We start from the raw sequence: 13,820 nt of genomic DNA, 5'->3' as shown, positions 1-13,820 counted from the left end.
AAAAGATTTCAGTAAAATCCAACACCTATTAATCATAAAACATTCAGCAAACAAGGAATAGAGGGGAACTGCTACAAAACCCCTACACTTAACATCATACTTAATAGTGAGAAACTAAAAACTTTGCCATTAAAATTAGGAACAAGGCAAAAAATGTCTCCTTTACCACTGATTTTCCATATCATGGAAGTCTTAGCTAATATAAGCCAACAAAAGGAAATAAGAGATGTACATATGGGGAAGAAATAAAATTGTTTTTGTTTGTAGATAATATGATCATGTACATGGAAAATCCAAATGAATCAGCAAGAAATGGAAACTAATAAGTGAGTATAGTAAGTTTACAGGATGCAAGTCTATATACACAAGTCCATAACTTTCCTATATATCAATAATACACAGTATATTTTGAGATTGCCATTTGCATGCTACAAATGAAATATGTACCATATCTATATAAGAAAATTACAAAACTCTGATGTAATCTAAATATCAAAGAATAAGTAAATATGTGTTTATGAACAGGAAGACTCAATATTGCACAGCTGTCAGTGCTTTCTAACTGAAGATTCATCATTTTTATTTATTAGTTCAAACCAGTCTTGTTAAAAATCAGCTTTTATCACATTCCAAGAATGTGAAAAAGGTTAAAATGGGCCAGGTGCAGTGGTTTATGTCTGTAAGACCAGCACTCTGGGAAGCTGAGGGGGAAGAATCACGTGAGCTCAGAAGTTTCAGACACGCCTGGTCAACATAGCAAGACACTGTCTCTACAAAAAAAAAAAAAAAAAAAATTAGCTGTCCATGTTGGCTCATGCCTGTAGTCCCAGCTACTCAAAAGACTGAGCAGGAAGATCTCTTGAGCCCAGCAGTGAGCCTGCAGATTGGGCCATTGCACTCCAGCCTGGGAACCAAGCTCAAAAATAAATAAATAAATAAATAAAGGCTAAAATGCCAATACATATTTTATCAACTAATTATTTTTTATTACCTATATATATATATATATTAAAAGAACTCTATTGTAGATTTTTCTTAAAAATATTCAGAATGAACCCAGTATACTAAAGCATTGTTGCAATATAAAAAAAAATCTGAAATCCTATAAAAAGAAAAGCATCACAATTATTAAACCATGTGAAGATAAAGCTTTGGTAATACTAAACAAAGAGTCACAGCATTGGGAAAAAATATAAACTGGGATCTCCTAACATAGTGCTTCAATTTTCTTGCCATTATTAGTGTTTTTCCATAGAGAAATTTTGAATAAAATGCCTTCACTAGATATCTCTGCCAATAAAATTGACAAGATAGTTGCAGAAAAGCTTTCAAATCCATTGAAAAAGCAATTTATATTCAGTTTACACTCATGTATAGTTAAAGAATAACATCGGGATTTGGCTTCTTCTAAGTAGTCTAAGAATAAATTTCACCAACATTGATTTAGTCAGCACATTAAAAGTATGCTCTTTAGGGTTTTTTTCCTCAAATGTAGTACATGATTTACATTATAGCAAGAATGAAAAAATATCCATACTTGTTGTAGAGAATTCCTTTGGTATTATCTGTAAATATGTTAAAGAACAATAAGATCTCAATCTAATGTTATATGATTAAGTCACTAATTTACTTGAATTTGTATTAACCATTAAAATTTACGAAACTCATAATTTAAGCTAGAACAACAGGAATCCAGGATCTCCCACTGCTGTAAAGAACACTTTGTGGGTTTGTTAGGCTTTCTCAGAAAAAAAATCTTTAAAAATTTCATCTACATTTGTGTCAACTTACACTCTAGAAAAATATTAAATGATATCTTCTTGCAATAGCTCCCATCTTACACTGGAGAATGAGATCAAAACTGTATCCGACAGGTAACCAGTACACATTGAGTCTATTCTGTTAACAGGAAATTATGAGTATTGACCTCTCTCTACTAGAAGCTAAATAGTCTGGGGATAGAGGAAGTAGTGGATGATAGATGGATTGAATGTGGAGTATCTTTTGGGTATAAAAATAAAATCCCTATCACATTTTATCCTATGATTTGTAGCAATTTACAAGTAATTTAAAATAACAAGAATGATCGAAATGGATACACATGCACACATTAAACATTATGTTTTATGTTTTAATAGCCAGTATACATATTTATAACTTCTGTATCAGAGTTCTCCAGAAAAGCAGAACAAATAATATATAAAATTATATATTAACTTATTTTTAAAAAACACATTATTTTAAAGAATTGGATCACCTCATTGCAAAGACTGGCAAGTCTGAAATTTGGGAAGGCCAGTAACATCGACACTCAGGCAAGAGTTGATTTAGTCTTGAGTCTGAAATCTGGAAAAATGGGCAGCCACGCTAGAAACTCAAGCAAGATCTCTGTGTTACTGTGGAGATAGAATTTCGTCTCAGAGAAACTTCAGCTTTTACTCGTAAGGACTTCCATTAATGGGTGGGACTCACTCATAGATTGAGAATAACCTCCTTTACTTAAAGTAAACTGATTATACATGTTTAATTCCACCTATAAAATCCCGCCACAGCAACATCTACAATAGTGTTTGACCAAACAACTAGACACCATACCTGAGCCAAGTTGACATATAAAATTTAACCATCACAACTATAATATGTAATAAACCACATCAAGTTTTGTACAAAGCAGTGATTAAGTATTACATATCATAATTTCTTAATAATCACATATTCCAGGTGTGTTACAATGACTGAAAGTATATAAGGCAAAGAAAGAAGAAGGGTCTGAATTATTCAACAATTGAAAAATAATGAATTTAAGGAAGAGAAAATTTCAATGGATTAAAGGATCTGATCACAGTGGAATTGTAAAGAATATTTTTAAGTTGATGTTTTCTCATAACACAAATCGTGTTTTGGGAAAGAAGTAACTTAACAATTTGAAAAATTTAAAGATAACAAATTAAGAAAAAGGAGCTAATGAAATCTTAATAGTTATAATAATTGTTACAACTAAAAGGAACCTATAAGCTGAAGGACAAATTTTTCCCATGGAAAATACATATAAAATAAAAAAAAACAATGTACCAAATGTTTAAATCATGTTGCTTTTGAAATTTAAATATAATAAAATTTTATTCACTAATGTGAGTTTGCAAAATAAGAAAAACATAAAAGAGTATATTCTTAGTTTGCACAAATAGATTACCAAAATAATTTCTGTTAACTTTATTATATACTGTATAGCTTTTTATTGTCATCACTTACATTCCCATGAAAAATTCTCAGGTGAGCTGATTTCATTTTAAAAGTCCTCAAATAATTCCCAACCTAAACCACATTATAAATGGGATTAAATAAGAGACTACAACAATATTTTATAGAATTCAGGGGTCACCTTGTATGCTGATTTGTGGAAAAACTCTTTGAACTGGAATGAATGGTTTAATTCAATGAATGAACTGAAATAATGGTTTCAATATAAACAGATTCCACTTACATATCAAGCACAATTTGAATCTATTTGTAAGAAAATCTTTAAAACCATCACAGATTTGACCTATCCAATACCTACAGCTATGAGTGTTTCCAAGTATTTTTCTTATTGGAAAGAACTGTCTCCCCTTAGTTTTTTCTGCTGGGTCTCCATCAAAGCAGTGATATACCTACCATTCGTTTTGCTGTTTCTATTGTTGGTTGAAACAGTTGAGATTGATACTGAGATTACTTAAGGGACACGAAGGCATTTCAAGTGACATTAAGACTTGATTATCTTTCAAAACAATGTAAAAGTATGCTTTATGAATAATTTAAATGTGATTTCGGTTTTAAATTAGATGTTGTGATTACTATAATATTTTCATGAGTGACCAGAAAAATCACATCAAAATAAATTAAAACTAAATAAACAAAACTATACTGCATTTAGAGACAAACCCTTGGGGTTTGTATTTTCACTGTTCCTGTGGTGGTTATTGTGTTAGCATTGTACTGGGCTTTTCCTTGGTGTCATGATCTCAAACACGTTATAATATATTTTTCTTGATAATTCAAAATTTTCTTTAAAAGAAATGGGGCAGTTACAATAATGTGTGGACTTTTAAATTTATCTTGATGTATTAATAACAATATAAAACAAATTTTCAAATTTTATAAAACCCTGCAATTTGATAAAAGCTTCAGATATTAAAGTTTTAGTGCTCATTTCATTATTGAAAAATAGGATTAACAATTTTTCAACTCCTTTAAAAATATAGAAGACTGATTTAAATAAAAATTCAATGTAACTTTAGGATGTATATGCTGATACTTAATTTAGTTCTTCAATATTTCAGGCATTCATGGTATCTAACTGATAAACGCAGCAAAGAAAGCAAGCACACAGTGCAATGCTGGAATTTCTTTTTGAATCTAACATCAACTTCATTACAAAAATAGTATAGTTAAATGAATCCATGTGATATGTGCATCAGTGCAAAATATTTGATAATTTAAAATTTCTATTCTGATTTAGTAAAAATTGCAATTCTTTTGGATGCAATTGACTTCTGAGTTCACTACAGCCAAGGAGTGCTTTTAAAGCACTAAAGAAATGGATGAACTCGGTTTCTTATTTAGAAAGAACATTTTTTTCTGATCATATAAGTGCTCAATCAATTTTTTAAATGTTATAACTAAAAAAACCAAATACCTTTATCTTTAACATCAAACCTTTTAGCTGCATTTACAACAGTGGTAATGTTCTATGTCTCACTTTGGCCAAAATTATGTTTTAAGTGCTTTTATTGATTTCATGAACTAATGAAAAATTTAAATTATTATTGGAATTAAATGATTACCTGTTTGAATCATTTGAAGAAACTTATATCAAATTTGTGTCACTTAACTATTTGCAAAGTTCTGTTGAAAGAGCCAACAATTATATTTAGAAGATAGAAAGCTGGAAAGAGCAGTATCTCTATTTAAGAAAAGGAATAAGCAAGATCTACAAAATCATAAATTGTATTGAAGTCAACGGAGAACAGAGGGTGAAATGTAAGCTATTTTGAAATATAAAAATTCTGGCACATCCAAGCAGAAACAGGTTGCATACACTGGCTCCCATTTGCCAGAACCACTACGCAAGTGATTAAGAAGCATAAAGCTATATTTTTAGAGAATTATTAATCCTAAAGGTTGAGTGTGGGCTGGTCTGAGAGTATAAAACTCAAGAGCCACAGACATAAGAGAATGCATCATCTCACAGATCTCCTTCACAAATCTTCACTGGAAGCTCAGGAGAAAAATTGAGAACAAGGCAGGAGACTGGATACAGTTTCTCCCACAAGAGCAAGCCTACAAGAGGGGTGTGGTTGCCACCATGTGAAAAACAGGAAGCCTGATGCTGAGTCTTCTCCCCTATAGAACTAACTTTTTAAACTGCCTTGTGAGGAAGGACAATTATCCCTACTGCCCCAGGGACATAAGTGAAGACTAAATGCTACAGGGGGAAAGGAAAGGGGAAAAACTTTCTGCCTTGGAGGCAGGATAGCAAAAGGATCCTGAGCCCAGATCAACTGGGGTGGGAAAATTCACTGAGAAAGCCCCAACACGGAGTTCAAAAGCAACAGGGAGTACATAAGCCTGAGACTTGCCCAAGACAGCTAGCCAGCATACAGGTGCAAGAAACAACAGGTCAATGCTAGAGGACTGGCATTCACCAAGGAACTGACTCCAAGGAAAAACCTTAAAACTAAGGATGAAGCAGAAACATCCAGAAAAAGAAACTGGTAAAGTAGACCCCACCTTAAAAGCAAGAACATTCAATATTAATGGGTTTGTGGATTTTCTACAAAATTATCTTCTTAGAATAAACAGAAGAGAAAAATTTTGTGCTCTTGGGTAAGACAAATTTTCTTAGATATTATTCCAAGAGCAAAATCAATTCAAAAAGCCTTTAATAGCACCATCAAAATGTATTAAAATGTCCTTTTAGTCCCTAATGAGTGACTAAAAAGACAAGTCACACGTAGGTCAATATATTCCAAATCATATATTTGGTAAAGAACTCCCATCCAGAATTAAAAAGAACTCTCACAATTCAATAGAAAGAGAAAAAAATAATCCAATACAAAATGGACAAAATGTTTGAACAGAAAGTACACTGATATTTGGGTGGTAAATCAACACATGAAATATGATACTCATATGACAAATCACTACACGATCCAGTCATTGTACTGGCATTCACCAAAGCATATGGGCACAGGTGCACACGTACACACACACACACACACACACACACACACACACAAAATGCAAGGAGAAACCAATGTAAAAACATTGACTACTCTTTATATGCTCTATGGCAGGACTACTCAGGCTCTATTTGACATACACATTTCATATTTGCATCTAATAATTTCTTATATTTCTCCCTGAATATACACATCAGGTTATAGTATGGATTATATCACAAATGCCTGGTACACTAATTGACCATTAGGGGGCAATAGCACTCAATTCTTCCAAAACTACCTGTTAGCAAATGAAGTTCCCTGTCCTTGGCCCCACATATGCTAGTGTACATTATTTTACCTGTGAGCATGTTACATGCTGTTTTTGGAAGAGTGGTTTTAGTTATTTTTTTATAAGGTGAAAGAAGGAGAGATAAGTTAATGCTGGGGTCCCTCTGACTTAACCATGACTTAGAATGAGAACTCTATTCACTGCACATATATTTCATACCATCCTAACCAAGAACATGGCAAAATTCAAAGTATGACATGAAGTTCCATAAATTCATTGCAGCTTATTTTGATTAACTGTTAATAGGAATATTTTGTTAACAATAAAAACAGAAGGACAAATATTAAACCAATGAAATGGGGAAGATATCTCACTCTATTAACCTAAGGAACTATTTGAAAGATTTTTGTTTTCCATCTTCATGGTTTTGGGCCTTGCTGGTTTGGAGGGAGACATAAACACACTGGGTATACAACAATGGTTACATCAGAGGAGTTATTGATATGGTTATGTGGCCATTTTAGACTCCATATGGTAACGGAACAAGCAAAAAAGGGATTGGCTTAGAAAATTGATCTTGATTATCAAGCAATTAAAATGATACAGTTGCAAGGATAGAAATGGAAGTATATTTCTGGAATTCAATTCATCCACAAACTAAGTGTAATTGCTTCACTTATCAATGTCCTCTGATTATTCTTAATGGAGAATAAACAGTAATACAATGCATACAGGACCACCAAGTACTGCAAGAAAAAAGATTTAGTCATTCCAAGGATTGAAGTATCTGATTAAAATGCTGGTTGAAGGAAGAAATAACATGGAGAATGGAGGAAGGAAATGAAGACACAGGTACCCATGATTTTTCCTTTTCTTTTTTATGTGTACATTTATATTGGTTAATCTTTTTCTTTTTTTCTAATCTAAACTGCCCCCCAGGTTTTCTCTTTTTAATCAGCTTTATTGCTGTTGTTAAAATTAGAACATGTTGGAAAGGTTATAGGATATCAAAACAGGATTATGACTGAACCAAAGGAGAAATCACTTAAAAGTGATACAGTGACTTATGAGACATTTAGGTACCCGTTTTCATTTATTGATGCAAAACTACATGGTATCATATGTGTTTATGGTTATTGCTGTTTTTATCAGAAAGCTTAAATATGAGGGGATGACATGGAAATTGGTTATAGAGATACCATGAATTGGTTCACTGATACTGATTCCACAGCCCTTTTAGAACACTTTCCTGTACTTCAGAGGATGAAATGTTTATAAACAACATTTCTCCTATTCCCTTACAGCTAGAATTTCAGAGGTTTTTGGTCCTCTTCCCGACATATGTCTTCTCAAAATTTATTTTATATTGATTTACATAGAAGAGAGGCAGAGGGGAAGCAACATTGCTGAGGACAGGGCTACTTTCCAGGACTGACGTTCTCTAGCCCAGGACTGATGTTCTCTAGCCCAGGAGTCCCCAACCTATGGTGAGTTGTATGATTATTTCATTATATATTACAATATAATAATAATAATAGAAATAAAGTACACAATAAACATAATGCATTTGAATCATCCTGAAACCATACCTCCCTTCCTCAGTTCATGGAAAATTGTCTTCCATGAAAATGGCCCCTGGTGCCAAAAAGGTTAGGGACCACTGCTCTAGCCTATTGCTATTTCTGACATTACAGTCACCTGACTATAGCAGAGCTTTTGTGTCCTGGCTCAGTCTTGAAGTATGGCTTGGAGAGTTTTTATTTCTGTAATTCTAAAATTACAAATTTATTTGGACAATAAAGATATTTTTCTCTGTCATTAATTAAGGGCTTCTGCCATGTCAATTGATTCAAAATTCTACACAGTATTTCGTTGTTAAAACTGACGGAAACTAATATAACTATCACACGTGTCAAAAGCCAGAAATAAATGCATTCATCATAGCCTAAAGGCAACTCTACTGAAATGTGTAAAAGCATTAGACCAGTTCTCGTGGGAATATATTCATGTCTTCTTATGTGAATCATGTGAAGGATTGCAATTGCTCTAAGCTTCAGGAACACTTAGAAATAAAGGATGCCATGAGACATAAAGGGTATAATAAAATAAATTATATTGACTTCAAATTCAAATACTATTTCAATATTGAAAACAACAAAGAAAAAATGAATTCTAAAGATATATTTTGTTAAGATATTGTGGATTTCCTTTAGTTATTTATTTGTGCAGTGAGTGGTAAAATTATTTTTAGAACTATATTTAATATGCAGATTCATTTTAGAAAGTACAAAAGGCTCTCTGCATTATTAGATTATATAGTCTTTTTTAAAAAAAAAAAATTCAGTAATTACTATGTTTTAACTGAATCAGTTGTTGTGTTGTTTCCTAAAGATGGTTGCCAGTGGTGTCTCATAGAGTTTCTAGTTTGTTACAACAATGCTTCCTGGAAAATTGTCTCCACTTCATCCCTCATACTATTTCATGTAACTCCTGCTTTCCTTTCAAACCTTTACTTATATTTCCAACTCCCAAAAAGATTTCTCTTCACTTCCTGAAGGGAATTTTGAGTTGGTTGGTGCACCATGTCCAAACTCACAGATGACCCTATTTATATTTACTTTATACAGTAGTTCCCCATTATTCACAACTTCACTTTCTGAAGTTTCAGTTACCACAGTCAACTACAGTTCAAAGGGATTAAATGGAAAATTCCAGAAATAATCAATTCGTAAATTATATTGCATGCTAATCTGAGTATTGTTATAATGGTTGTATTTTTATTGGTTATTGTTGTTAATCTCTTACTGTGCCCAATTTATAAATTAAACTTTATCATAGGTATGTAGCTATAGAATACATACAATATATAGAGTTTGGTACTATCCACAGTTTCAGGCATCCACTGGGGACTTTGGAATATATCCCCCATGGACAAAAGGGGACTACAGCACATCTGAACATTAGGTGACTGGATTGCTCTCATAAGTCTCAACTTCCAGCAATTCCAAAATGTTCCTTTCCTCTTTCCAACTCTATATCACCTTTACTTTCTTCATCTACCTCCTGAAATCAAATTATTCTGTCACTGAGGTTTATCTTGTGAGCATGTTGAACTAATTAAAGCAACTTAAACTGTGATGTGATGTCGCATTTCAAAAGCAAGAGCTTTGTAACCCAAATGATGCCAAACTGGATTTTGGCACAATGAATGGAGGAGATGATTTAAGTGCAAAAACTTTCTGATAGTTCTCAATTGGCAGAAGCCACTGTAGCATGTTCAGTGTCGTTGGTAAAAAAGATGTTTGCAGTTGCTATTCATCACTGTACAGTGAACACTGATTAAATACCAGCTCTCTTACAGACTCTACTAGATAAAGAGGTAAAGAACTCATTAGACATAATAATTCAGTGGAAACAATTATCAGATGTTATAATAAGGGTACTATAAACAAAATTCAGATAAACTCACACAAACCAAAAATAACTGACAATTTGAAAATGATTGTGGTTTTTGGTCTCAAGGGCTGTTAGTACATGAAAAAAAGATTGGAAGTTAAGAAATAAACTGTTGGGTTAAAGGTTATTCATAAAACTAATATAGTCTAAGTAAAGAATTTTGTGGCTAAGAAAATTATGAATACATTTGTTCAAATCCCAGAATTATTTTGGATGATTGTGTATCTTTTTCACTATTGCAAATTATGCTCATATAACTTTAAAAAATTTAAAAAAGCAAAAAAGTGTTTATGTTATTAAAGTCTTATTTACAAGTCTTATTTGTATATTTGAATTTGGTTTTATTAACTTCTCAAAGACACGTTTCTTTTTTACCTCTTCCATTATGGATTTACTTTAGTAGTTCTTTTAACATGTAATATTTATATATACAGAACATTGGGTGAAGAATATAGATCTTTAATTTTAGTTATGACTTTACCTCTAAATAGCTATTTGGACTTAACCCAAATCAATTCACATTTGAAGAAAAATTCACCATCTGCAAAATAAGTAAGATAAATTATAAGTTTTTCCTACTTCTAAAATTTTATAAGTGTATCAATTATATTACTGGATGGATATGCTTCATAATAGCATAGAAACCTTGGTTATGGTATTTTTCTCCTAAAGATATATCTGTGAATAGAAATAGATGAATAATTGAAATATAATTAAGTGACATTAGGATATTTGCTATAGTATCTGTCCCTAGATCATTCGTTATAATGGGTCCTGCTGCCACTACAGTTCCCTTTTCCTCATTCTTCACAGAAAGAACTCAGAATCTTTGACCATGTTGGAATGGAGAGAAAATAAAATAAAACCACCAGGTATAAGAGATGAAAAAAATAAATAAGCCTGTTAGGTCGATGTAAAGGACCCAATAGAAGTCATATCAAGCAACTCACAAAGTTGTAAATGAACATTGTACATCTTTGTAGAATGCCAGTCTTACTTAAAGGTTGAAGTAGAATATTAAACAAGTTAACTGCTGCCAAATATTAAGCTCGTTGTCAGTATACTTAAGTTAATTAATACCTTATGGGGCATGATAAAAAATTCAAAGATTTTTTTTTTCTTTTTTATTTCAGCATATTATGGGGTTAAGGTTATATATATTGCCCTTGCCCTTGCCATGAGCTAGGCTGACGCCATGGCACTCTAGCCAGAGCAACAAGCAAGACTCTGTCTAAAAAAAAAAATTAAAGATGACTATGTTTATTAAGTAATAAAATAAATAAAAAATAATACAATGAGAAATGATAAATATTATAAAAAACTGAAAATTGTTAAAGATATATTGAAGATACTGAAGTTATGATTCCTAGAAGTTAGTCAGTCAATGAATATGGATAAGACTACAAGCATGCCAATTGATTATGCTTTATATGTGGGAATTGACCATGTTTTGTCATCTACAATATTGCACCCATGATTCATTTTGACAGTGGAATTACAAACTTTCTCAAACAGCTTTTCAGTTTCAGATAATTTAGTTCAACTACAGACTTGTATTAATAATAAAATAATCAATACTTCATAACTTATAAGTAAGGTACAGCATAAATGGATGTGTGTGCATGTGTGCACTTCATTTTCTTCTTCGATCATAAAAATATTTTTAAAATTTAAATTTATCAACATCTTGACCGGTTTATATTGTAAAGAAGGGATATAACAATTATACTGACATCCTCATTATATAAACTGATTATTTTTAGATATTTAATAAGTTTATTATAATTGCAAATAAATTTTATACTTTAAAATGTAAAATAGATATGGAATATCAATTGCAACTAAGCACCATTGAAATGTTTAATTTCTGAATTGAAAAATATAAAATAGCCAATATATTTCAATGAAAAGTAGGAATAAATTGATTTGTAGAAATTACATTAGAAAACAGAAATACTCTGGGACAAAGCATAGATGTGTTGCTCTAATGAATGATCTCATTAATATTTCATAATAAACTCTTGAAAAATATATCATTTTACACAGGAGGTAACTGATACTGAGAGAGTTCAGGTAACTTGCACAAAAATCACACTTATTTTTTTCTAAGAATAATTCCCATGTATTTCAAGTCTATACCCCTTTCTCACTAAACGTAATCTAGATTTTGATTTTAATTGAGAGATGTGCTGCTATTCCTTTAATTGGGTACTTAAAGGCCATTTTAGGGTTATTAATTGGCCCAATTTCAATATTGTCTCTCATGGAATAGAGAGGGTGGAGGAGAGGGAAAGAGACAGGGGAAGGGCTGGTGAGTGGAGCAGTCAGAACACACACAACATTTACCAATTAAATTTGCCGTCTTATATGGATGTGGTTCATGGCATAACAAAACAATTACAATAGTAATGTTGATTATCACTTGTTACAGATCATCATAATGGACATAATAATGAAAAAGTTTGAAATATTGCAAGAATTACCAAAATATGACACAGAGACGTGAAGTGAGCACGTGCTATTAGAAAAATAGTACCACAGATAGACTTGCTCAATGCAAGATTGCCACAAATTTTCAGTTTATTAAAAAAATGCAATATCTTTGAAGTGCAATAAAATAAGATACGCCTGTAGTCAAACATATATAGCTGGATTAATCCTTCGAAATAATGACAGTGCGAAGATTCTACCTGCTTGCTGCTCTTACAAGGTAAATAAAGAATGAACATTGGAGTCTAAAAGATCATGTTTTGAATCCTGCTGGTCTTGTATAAAATGTCTGACCGCCAATATGTTAGTTTTCTTTTTATAGCATGTTTACTTATTTATAAATGAACAAATATTATGCTTGATTTTCTGGCTTTCTCTGAAAATTATATAAATTTTATCAAGAGCTTGGCTTCCAACAAAGGCTTAAAAAATAAATTTAAATATCTTTTTCCTTTTCTCCCTAGTTTTGAATTACTAATTAAATATATTACAGGTTACCCTAAAGAAAATATATGCTTCCTGTAGTCAGAAATTTTAAAAAAAACTTTAATTTCTTTTTTATTATTATCTAGATAGACATGGATAGGTGATTAATTTAAAAGTTTGGATCAATGTTAAGTGATAAAGCTCTTTCTCTTGATAGACATTTCTGTTTTTAGGAAAATATTTACATATGTTTTTTGTTAAAAGATCCATCTAAAAAATGGAAAACAAAGTTACAATAGTTGTATTGTCCTTCCTAGTGAAACATGTGATTTCTGATTTATACATGATTTTATGTTAAGTTATAAAATTCAAGCATACTGGTTTGAATCATTATCAAATGTTAGAAATATTAGGAGAGTTTGACTAACAAGTTTTCCATTGAACATCACTAAATCACCATTTAATTATAAACACATAATAAAAAATATAGTTCATAGTTGATTTTATATCTTAGAACATTTCAACTGTCCCTGTTTCTTTGTCAAAACTGTGCCTAGTACAGGGCCAAGTTTGGTTGTTTTAATGAGGTCCCTGCAGCCGCCAGTGCACAGTCTGTGGTGCCTCAGGCAGAGGTCTTGGCCTCTTGGCACCTAGCAGCTATATATTTAGTTGTTTCATTCATGCCTGGTCCAAAAGCAAAACAGAGCAGAACAAAAAACTCATAAAACTAGGTGTATTGAATATCAGATACCAATATATACATGGAAAAATGAAATTCATTAAATGAAAAATGACATAAAAACAATCATTAATATTGCATAGCTTTCAATGTTACATTTGAAGATATGTTATTTATGGAGCCTGATATTATTTGAAGAAAATTACCTTTTACAGTATCATTTTTAAAAGGTAACCTGAGATTGAATTTTATAGTGTAGGTGTAAGGTATATCGACT

This window comes from Microcebus murinus, chromosome 15, assembly GCF_040939455.1.
Source record: "Microcebus murinus isolate Inina chromosome 15, M.murinus_Inina_mat1.0, whole genome shotgun sequence".
NCBI lineage: Eukaryota > Metazoa > Chordata > Mammalia > Primates > Cheirogaleidae > Microcebus > Microcebus murinus.
The sequence above is the reverse complement of the archived record's forward strand: the minus strand, read 5'-3'. Positions refer to the sequence as shown.